Source organism: Mastigoproctus giganteus, chromosome 6 (assembly GCF_048544385.1).
Source record: "Mastigoproctus giganteus isolate SK-2022 chromosome 6, ASM4854438v1, whole genome shotgun sequence".
In the NCBI taxonomy this organism is placed as follows: domain Eukaryota; kingdom Metazoa; phylum Arthropoda; class Arachnida; order Uropygi; family Thelyphonidae; genus Mastigoproctus; species Mastigoproctus giganteus.
In genome coordinates this window covers 227,416,419-227,426,258 of record NC_143580.1, presented here as the reverse complement: position 1 = coordinate 227,426,258, position 9,840 = coordinate 227,416,419, and the positions used below count along the sequence as shown (strand labels likewise).

The window sequence follows — 9,840 nt, the reverse complement described above, 5'->3', positions numbered from 1 at the left end:
AATAAGCAATCGAAACGAGGATTTGTGTTCCCACAGCTGCATCAGAATTTTTGATGGAATGTTCACTTCCTTCCCCAGAGGATTGCGACCTTAATTCCCAAAGAACTGTTATTGCAGCTCGTTAATTCTTTGAATCGCTTCAAATGCTGCTGATGGAGGACCATTTTTAGGCTTAGCAGTTAAGCTTTCTTCGAAGCGCCTTACAATATGTTTTATGTAGTTCTTCGGGAAGCTTTGAGACATTTCTCTGTCCTTGATATATCCTGAGGGCTGCGATAACACTCGCCATTTTTGTAATAAATTTTAATTAAAAGTGCTTCATCTTTAGGCAACGTTTTAAAAGGGGCTTGGTTACTTAAGTTAGACTACAAATTTAAGCTCTTTTATCTTGATGAGCAAACATTGGAATTCATTCCTTTTTATGACGAACTCAAGAGCTAATTTGTTTATTGAAGAGAATAATCGCTTAGTCCCCTGCAGGCCAAATTTCTAACAGTAAAAAAAGTAGATAAGATACAGTCTAATCTAAACCTTCTTCCCCTGTAATTTTAATTTATGGCCTCTCCTGAATTCTCATTCATTTTACTAACCCCTCGCAGATCCTTGTAAACTTCAATCAGATCCCGTCTTAGGTGCCTAGTTACCAAGTTCTATAGTTCACATTATTGAAGTCTTTACTCATATGGTCGCCCATCTGCCGATCTCACCATGCGAGTTTCCGTCTTTTGGCCCTTTCAAAAAGCTCATTGTACAGTACGATTATGACCTCCCTATCTCTACAGGATAACCCCTCGCAGATCCTTGTAAACTTCAATCAGATCCCTCTTAGTGCCTACTTACCAAGTTCTGTAGTTCACATAATTGAAGTCTTTCCTCATATGGTCGCCCATCTGCCGATCTCACCACGCGAGTTGCCCGTCTTTTGGGCCATTTCAAAAAGCTCTTTGTCTTTTTAGATTAGTTCGCCATACTTGGCCACAGTATTCCAAATGTGGTCTTATAATTGCCTTATACAGTACGATTATGACCTTATCTCTACAGAATAAGGTTCGATAAATCATCTACAAGACACCATGGGCTTTCTTGGCTCCTTGTTTACACTGTTCAGGTAACTTCATATCTGCCCACGTACCTTAACAGTTTTTAATTCGACCCCACCAAGTGTATAATTTAAGACCTTGCATTTATCAGCATTAAAACACTTCTCTGACCTTCTTTAAGCTCTTTCAAGTCATCCTGGTCATTAACGACTGCCTCAATATTCACGACGTCTGCAAATTTTAACATCACGCCCTTTATCTCTTCGTTGATGTCGTTTATGAAAATTAGACCGTTGAGTTGCAAGACATGACTTTTCTCCTTTACAGCCTAAACGTATCTACTTCAGATTTTCTCCTCTTAGAACCATCAAAAGAATTTTGGAGGAGGACTCAACGCTGCAGACCTGTTCTAAAGAATTCTGTGGTTCATGTAAAGTAGCATTCCCATGTCGATGGAACAAGTGTGCGCATATAGGAGAACACATTAGGACGAGACCAGTTTGTTTTCAATGAGTTCCACGATATCGCCAATAATTTCTTACAGGACACCACTGCCAAGAAATTTGGATTTTTAGTGCAACAAACCAACCGAAGAATACACGATATTACAAGCACAACACATGGCGTCTCATGTTTCTAGTCGATGGAATTCAGGACTGAATTCCATCGACTGAAAACAACCAACTTTTTCCCAGCGATGGAATTCAGTCCTGAATTCCATCGATGGGCAAAAGGTGGTTGGTGTTGATGAGAAAAGGTCATAGAGGCGTTGTTTAAGTTCAATTCAGGATCATGTAGATAGAAGTGGGAATGCAACACAGTTTTGTAAAGACAAAATCTTGTTTAAATAACTTGATAAGTTCTTATGAGAGTATCAACCATGAGTTGGATGCAGGAATTAACTTCGATATTATTTATTTGGAATATTAAGGAATCATTTCCATCAGCCCGCACAAGTAATTGCTGTAGATGGATTGCGGATATGTCTGTACAACCACGGATAGACTTATGCACAGGCGACTGAGGCGCTCTTTGGAGGGAAGGTTAAATGGGTCAGATGACATTCGAGCTGCTCCTATTTCTAATATTCTTAAGTAGGTGCTTTCGAGAATCGTTGATTTGTTGAGGAAAATTAGCGAATGCAGAGCCAGATAAATGATGACGTCATTTTGGCCAAACAGTCATGTGTCAGAAAAATCTATAGATTCTTAAAAGAAATTTTTAAAACAAAAGTTCATTTTACTTGTTTTCTTTTTCTTTTGATTTTTGCTCTCAAATAAGGATTTTGAATAACGAAGTGGAATAGTTATTATGTTTAAAAGTCATTGAATTGAATTTAAAAAAAATTGATTTAATACTTCAAGTTCCAGCGTGCATTTTTCATTGTGGTAGGATTGATTTTTCCTACAAATCCTTCAACATTCAATCATCCAGTTGTTTTATTGTCCCTCATGGGACATCTGGGACAGGCAAAGCATTTCGCATTCTCTGTTCCAATATATAGAGTGTGTCCAAAAGGCGTGCACATGTTTTAGAAAATAAATAAAATGATTACAAACCTCGGAATCTTTCATATGTGCTGGCTATAAAACCAGAAATAGCAAAAGAGGAATCCTTATTCCCTCAGCCTGAGATCGATTAACTATTGCCTCAATAGAAAAAACTATACAAATTCCTTCAATCATCGACTGGAACGAGTGGCAGACTGCAACGTATCGGGCCCTTTCGGGTGGCACAGTGGTTATAATCATTGTCCTCCCACAACGGTGGAAAAGGCTTGAGAGCGTTGTTGTTTTACTCGTCAGGTGGCGCAACAGTTCACACTCTGAAAATGACAACTGTGGCTGCGGGCACAGCTACAAGGCAGCGTGATCTCAGTTGGAGTTCATCATTCAGCCAAATGCTTTCGCGTCCAGATTAATTGCTGGATGTGAGTGACGCACGCGTTGGTGACCAAAAATATGGTTTCAGCATTGCCCTACAGAATCAGTTTTTTGATATAGTTCGATTTATTAAGGAGGAGAACTCAACCCACAGCAACCAAAAAAAGGTTTCGTTAGGTATTTCGAGTTTACGTATTGTGGGCCATACCGTATCTGTACTATTCTTTTCAACTGTTGTCATAATCGTCCTTCTTCATCATCTGCCAAAGGCCTTTAACAGATGATCAAGAAGGACCAAACTACATGCGTGGTATGAATGAATGACGTTTGTAGTCAAGGCACGTTTGATATGAGATCGTCTTTGTAGTCTAGGAGATCTTGGGTGGAAATTTCCAATGCCAGGGAAGCCAGGTTGTTGTCTAAGATTACTCTGAGTTTCTGCTCACGTTTCATTTAAAGGCGTCTGTAAACTCCAGTGGTAGTAACCTTTGAATTCTGTCGTGTTAACAAGACGACACAAAGCAGACAAACCCCACCTTCAGAAAGCGTGCAATTTATGGACATTATGGCTTTCAGGTGCCTTAGTGCGAAGCTAAATCGACCCAACACCTATAATTATGTTCGTCTGCCGTTTTGTTTTTCTTTGACAGTTGGGTAATACGCTGTCCATTCACGTGACAATAACACACGAACATTATCCAACATTATCCAAACAATTGCATGCATTCTGGTGTGGAAGTTAGAGTTTCTATTTCCATCTGTTTTGTCTTGTAACTCAGGGTTAAAGAGATTAAATAAAGCACGCCATCGTCGAGGGAGGCGGGGTATGTCTCTGCCCGAATATTGACCCACCTGTTCTGAACGCACGGAAGGCGTTTGCGTGTACCGTTACTTTGGAAAGAATTTAAAGCTGCGTAAATTTTATCGTGCACTACTCCACCAACAAAAAGAAATACAATACTTATGCATGTGTTCGAGAGAGTGTTGCCAATAACAGCAGACTACCAGGATGTACAACTTCAGAAAGTACGTCTTAAATTGCGAAATAACTTAAAATAGCCAATTTTGGTCATGCTTCGATACATTAAATTTACAGAGCACAGAATCCATTGTAGTTCCATTCAAATTTGGGGACGAGATTCGGAAAGATAATTGAAAAGATAATCATGTCTAGTAAGAATGCGGAACCGTTTAAAGGCATCGCTTTGTCTGTCTGTCCGTCCTTGTGTACGTGTATAATAGCCTTAAACCAGATAATCAACCTTTCTGGTTGTATGGTTTGTGTTTGCAATGTAAACGTGGAGATATTTTATATTTTTCAAGATTTTTATGGATTTAGATATTGGTCAATTCGTATCTCACAAATTATGGGTCTTCATCAAGTTTTTAGATACACTACCAGGGTTTCTAGAAGCTGTGTCATTGAACAGCTGAAGGACTTTTCCAACGTGCACCTCTAACATCCAGCTTCTGAAGATTTCCTATTTTTTGTTGTTGGGTTTAGGAGCATCGACAACTAAGGCCACGTCGCTCTTTCTGTATTGTATGTAAATTCCGTGTGTTCTCTAACTCAATCATCTTGTGAAAAAGACCCATAAAAATTCCTCCCATCATGGACGTGACTCGAACTCAGGTCTTTTCCACCCGGTGTGGGGAGGATGGCGGTCCTATCAACTGTGCTACCCACGAGGGCTGTTGCTTGTATGTGTGTGCCTCAGCGTCCCGGTAATTGAGTATATTCTTTGGTCTTAGCTGGACGAAAAGCCTGATTTTCTTGAAGAAAAATCCATTCAAGCATTTAACCCATAGACACAGTTATTTTTAAATATTTTCGATAATCATTAAGCTATACACAAGAATAAAAGGGACCAGGGATGACCCTTGTAAAACCAATAAAAGACTATGGAGTAAACCAAAATTTCACATCTACTTAACTAATACAATTATCCAAAATATCAGAAATTTAAGGACCAGTCAGGTTTTCACCTGTACCTTCTCATAGATGTGGCTGGATATGGGAAAAGCATACCAAAGGAACCTCGTGAGGTACAGAAACGATGAAGGAAACAACAACGGAAACAAAACGGTACAGAGGGACTTTATTCAAAAATGGCAACATAGCACTGGCTGCCATGATACAGCTGTATCACTGCCCAAGGTGGAACAAAGGGAAGATGTGTGTCCTCAGTAGGAGATATGGCCACCGTTAATGTCGATGCAGGCTTTGCACCGCATGTGCATACTTAGAATAATGTTGTTGATAAGTTCCTGCGGTAACATCGTCCATTCCTCTGTCAGCGCCATCTTCAGCTGGTGAACATTTTCTGGTGGGTGTGGACGTGCCGCTAGGCGTCTTCCAGAGCGTCTCATATGTGTTCGATGGGATTTAGATGGTGTTGAACGGGCAGGCCAATCCATAGAACAATGTCCTCACTTTCCAAAAGCATATCAACGGCTGCAGTGCGATGGGGTATGGTGTTATCATCCATAAACACGAACTCGGGACCAATGGCACCTTGGAACAGTGGCGCCCTATGGCCATAGATGCTGATGCCCCAAATAAATCCCCAATCAACCAACCTCGGAAGAGACCCACATGGGGAAGGATTACCTCAGTACAGTAGCGTGCACCGGTTACAATACCTCCTTCCAGTATCTGGAGTTGTGTACGTCCATCCAAGATAACGCCTCCCCAGATGAGAACACCTCGACCGCCATATCAATCCCTTTCAATGATGTTTGCGGGGTGATACCGTGTGCCAACCTCTCGCCAGATTAGCTGACGTCCAGAATCGCTGCTGAGACCGAATCTACTCTCATCAGTAAAGGGTACCTTAAGTAAAGATTTTGTGGTTGTAGCCTTTAGAAATAGTGTTGGTCCTTAAGTTTTGCACACCAGTGTAATATATCAGATGCGCAAAATGTTTTGAAGGGGAAAATATACGAGGGGGGGGGGAGTTCAAAAGAAGTATTCACCCAGAAGTAGTTGTGGTAGAAAAATGATTTTTTTTGTTTGTTTGACCTTGAGCTTCTATAGCAACCACACAAATTTTGATTTTGATCTGAAAATTTATTTATTTATTTTTTTCTTTTCAGCGCTGAAGTGTCACAATGGGTTATGTAGAATATAGATCAGTGATTCGGTTCCTCTTTCTGCAAGGGGAAACATCCAAAACAATCCACGAAGAAATGGTCTCTGTTTATGGAGAAGACTACCCAGGTTACAGTGTTGTTGCACATTTGTATAAACAATTCAAATGAGGAAGAACCTCAATGCAAGATGAAGAAATCGAAGGACGCCGAACAACTGCAGAGAGTGTTCCAAAAATTGGGTCATTACTCCTGGAAGATTGCGGTTAAATAAATAGCCGCAGCGCTTCAAATTAGTGTAGGGTCTGTGGAGAACATCATCCACCAACAGTTGCATATGAGTAAAGTGTCTACTAGATTAGTTCCCAGACTTCTGACCCCATACTAGAAGAAGGAAAGGGCACAATGTTTGTCTCAGGAAAAACAGAAATATTGCCCCATCCTATTTATTACTCCTGACCTTGCACCCTCTGATTTCTCATTCCTGCCCTGAAGTCCTTTCTTCGTGGAAAACACTTTGCTGCTGAAGAAGGACAGCCAAAGGACTTCTACAAAACTGGCCTGCAGAAGTGTATTGAGAGGTGGCAAACGTGTCATTTGTCTGATGACTGTGTTGATGCATGGTGCTTGTTCCAACCTTCTATCACAAATACTTCTAGTTGAACACAAATCTTTTTTGAATCTACCCGTTATTTATATTATTTGTGCTTTCTGAAGTTCCAAGGCAAACTAATTACTAATTCTGAAATAATAATGATAAGCGAAAGTCTGGATTGTAGAAATAAGCCGAATGAAACTACTTCCTTAATCAACCAGCTTTAGAACTAAATGTAAGCATCTTAAAACGTGGTTCTTGTCTTTAATCATAAACTGGAGAAAATCAAGATCATCTTTAGATTTTATAGTAGATGTATTAAGACCAATTTGGCCAAACGTGACGTGTTCTTTCTCCAGCAGAGCGTTAAATGAAAGGGTATAGTTCGGGACTTGTAGTCCCGATTTCTCTCGCCCTAAATTCTTCCTTAGGGAGAAAGGATAAAGTTAAGACATTATACTAAAGACAGAATACAGTCAACAGTATTTTAAAGTTGAACTCAATGCCTTTTCCGGGGTTATTAACAACAAAAGGGGTGCGCTCGTTATGCCTCAGTTGTGTTACACAATCGTAGTTAAATTCTCTTTTGTGATTGCCGCATCGATCGTAAAGGTAATTACTTGGTTCAAGTTTTTTTTTCTTTTAATTCTTTGTTTACTGTAAAGTCTCAGTGTTTCTCATCTGGAAATCCCCAGAGAATTCCTTTCATAGTCCGTAGATTGCGACAATGAGGTCTTTGCACGAATAAATGATGTCTTGCAGCAGAAAATTTGCTACTTTTAGAGTTTTCAGTGGAGAAAAATCTTCCTACTTGACAATTGCATTTCTTTCTCACTCATGGTATGCACTCTTAGAAGAAAGAATATGAGCTTCATTTATGTCTTGAGTATCTGAGTGCAAAAGAAAGAGTGCAGATTTTCATAAACAGTGTTATTGAACTGCATCCACTCAAACATAGTTTGGGTGGATGCAGTTCAATCTGTGTTTTTAAAGCCTGTTCCACTCTTTGTGAACTTAAGGAAAGAGCGCTGCAGCTTAAATGTTGGTTGGCTTGTTGGTTTCTTCACAGCGGTCCCTTTCCTTGGTAATGATAAGTTTCTGGAAGTGCTCTTTTTCTTGGAACAGAGGCTGGAACAGAGTATCTTCAGGGTCCCTCGTGGTAGTATAGTGATTACACTGCTATCCTTCTGCATTGTGTTGAGAAAGGTTATGTTCAAGTCCATTCTTGACAGAAAAACTATCCTTCTGAGTAGCACAGTTGGTAGTTGATTGCTGATGTGCCGAAAAACCCTACAACAACCAACTAACTGATGGAAAAACTTTTATCGGCATTTTCACGACTTGGTCGGTCTTGAGGGTAAATTGAATGGTTCTGTATCAAGGAAACTCGGGTTTATTTTTTCTTCTGGCAAACAGACAAACCAACCAAAGAATACATACACTGAAATAGGCACTATGTACCCACTCCTCATAGCCTTGGTTGTTTTGGCTCTTGGCATGCACCAAACCAAACTAAACACTGTGTAGTGACTCTCTCCATATAGTTCTGCAGACAATTAAAGCACTGGAATGGCATTAGTGGCAGATGAAGCAATGGATGGCGAGAATGCACTCCACTTCACACACTCGTTTGTAAATTATGTTGCTTGGCTCAGGCGCAGATAGAGATGGCGTTGTAATGTTGGAAATGGGGCGGATTTCAGTTGATCTTTTTCCTGTCACTAGTCGTCTTTCTCCCATTCTAACTTTCATCAGATGTGACCAGAGCTCTGGTGACATGTTCAAGTACCTTCCTGTATCCATTATTGCCAAAAGCATCTAACCGTTCAGGTATCATAACTCACACGAATGGAGATTTTCCGTTTTTACCATCTGACTTTTGACAACCCGATAATCCTGCCATTTTCAAAGTCCATGAGCTGTAAATAATCTCGCTCTGTTAAAAGTATTGCATATAAAAATTTAACAGGTATTTTGCATCTACGTTCACAAATGAGGAGCTCTTTAGGGAAGGAGTTGCCAGACGTATATCAAACTCTAACAGGAGCTAAATGATTTTGTGATAACTGAAAGGAGAATTGAAGAGAAATTGTTGAATCTAAACATAAAAAAGGGCACCTGAATGCAAGGTGCTGTGTATGGGTACCAGTAATCCAAGATTAACATACCACCTGTGGGATTATACTCAAAATAGTTGAAAATAAAAAATAACCGGCGGTAATTGTGCAATGAACTATGAAGTTCTCTGAGCAGTGCAGACAGGCTGCCAGGACAGCTCATGGAGTTTTGCCAGCGATATATAGGAACTTTTCTAGAAGGGATAAGGTGATTATCCTTTTGTACAAGGTCATGGTCAGACTGCATCTTGAATACTGCATAAAGGTGTAGATGTTGTTGTTGTTGTTTGGGTTTTTAGGAGCATTAGCAACTATGGCCATATTGCTCCAGAATATGCAGTGGTCATTCCCTGACCTTTCCGCATCCTTCGTATTTGGTGATGACGGGCTCGAACCCCGGTCTAATCAAGAAGCTTGTGCTACGCACTGCTGCTCCTTCCCACCTGGCTACGGAGGCGCCTACAAAGGTGTAGAGGCCTCATTTAGGAAGAATCCACTGAAATGTGCAGAGAAGAGCAACGAGATTGGTGAAGGGAAAAAGGGTGCTCTTACCAAGAAAAGCTTCAGTTCTACAAATTGCAGCGTCTGGAGACTAGGTACCTTCGAGATCTGATTGAAGTGTTTAAGACCTTGAATGAATTAAGTGAGCCCACTGTTGATGCCATTCTTCCCCTTGCAGAGACTGCACAGTAGGGAGTAAAAATTCAAGGTCGTCGTGGCTCAGTTGGTAGAATCGCCGTCCTTCCTACACTGGGTGTAAAAGACCTGGGTTCGAGTCCCGTCGATGAAGAGAGGGATTTATATGTATCAGTTTCAGAGCCTGGCCGAGTTAGTCGATCTCAGGCGACGGCTGTATGGTTTTTCCTCCCGGAACTCAAGTTTTTCGTCCAGCAAACAGAAAATCGACACTGCAATACCACTGTTGCTAGAAATATTATCAAACATCCTGCATGTTCAAAAACTCTAGGTTTCAGGAAAGAAATCATATGATCCCTTCTTAAGACGGCTAATTGGGCCATGGTACCAATAAAAAGCCCATAAATTTCACTCATATCAATAGGATTTGCACTCAACTCTTTTTCATACGGTGTAGAAAGACGACGATGGTAATCATT

At 40.5% G+C, this 9,840-nt stretch overlaps 1 protein-coding gene across 3 annotated transcripts in view; it reads left to right on the top strand.

The window, feature by feature from the left end:
• Window positions 1-9,840, top strand: part of LOC150085053 (apoptosis-stimulating of p53 protein 1-like) — a 103,663-nt gene that overhangs the window by 51,822 nt on the left and 42,001 nt on the right. The window lies entirely within an intron of this gene.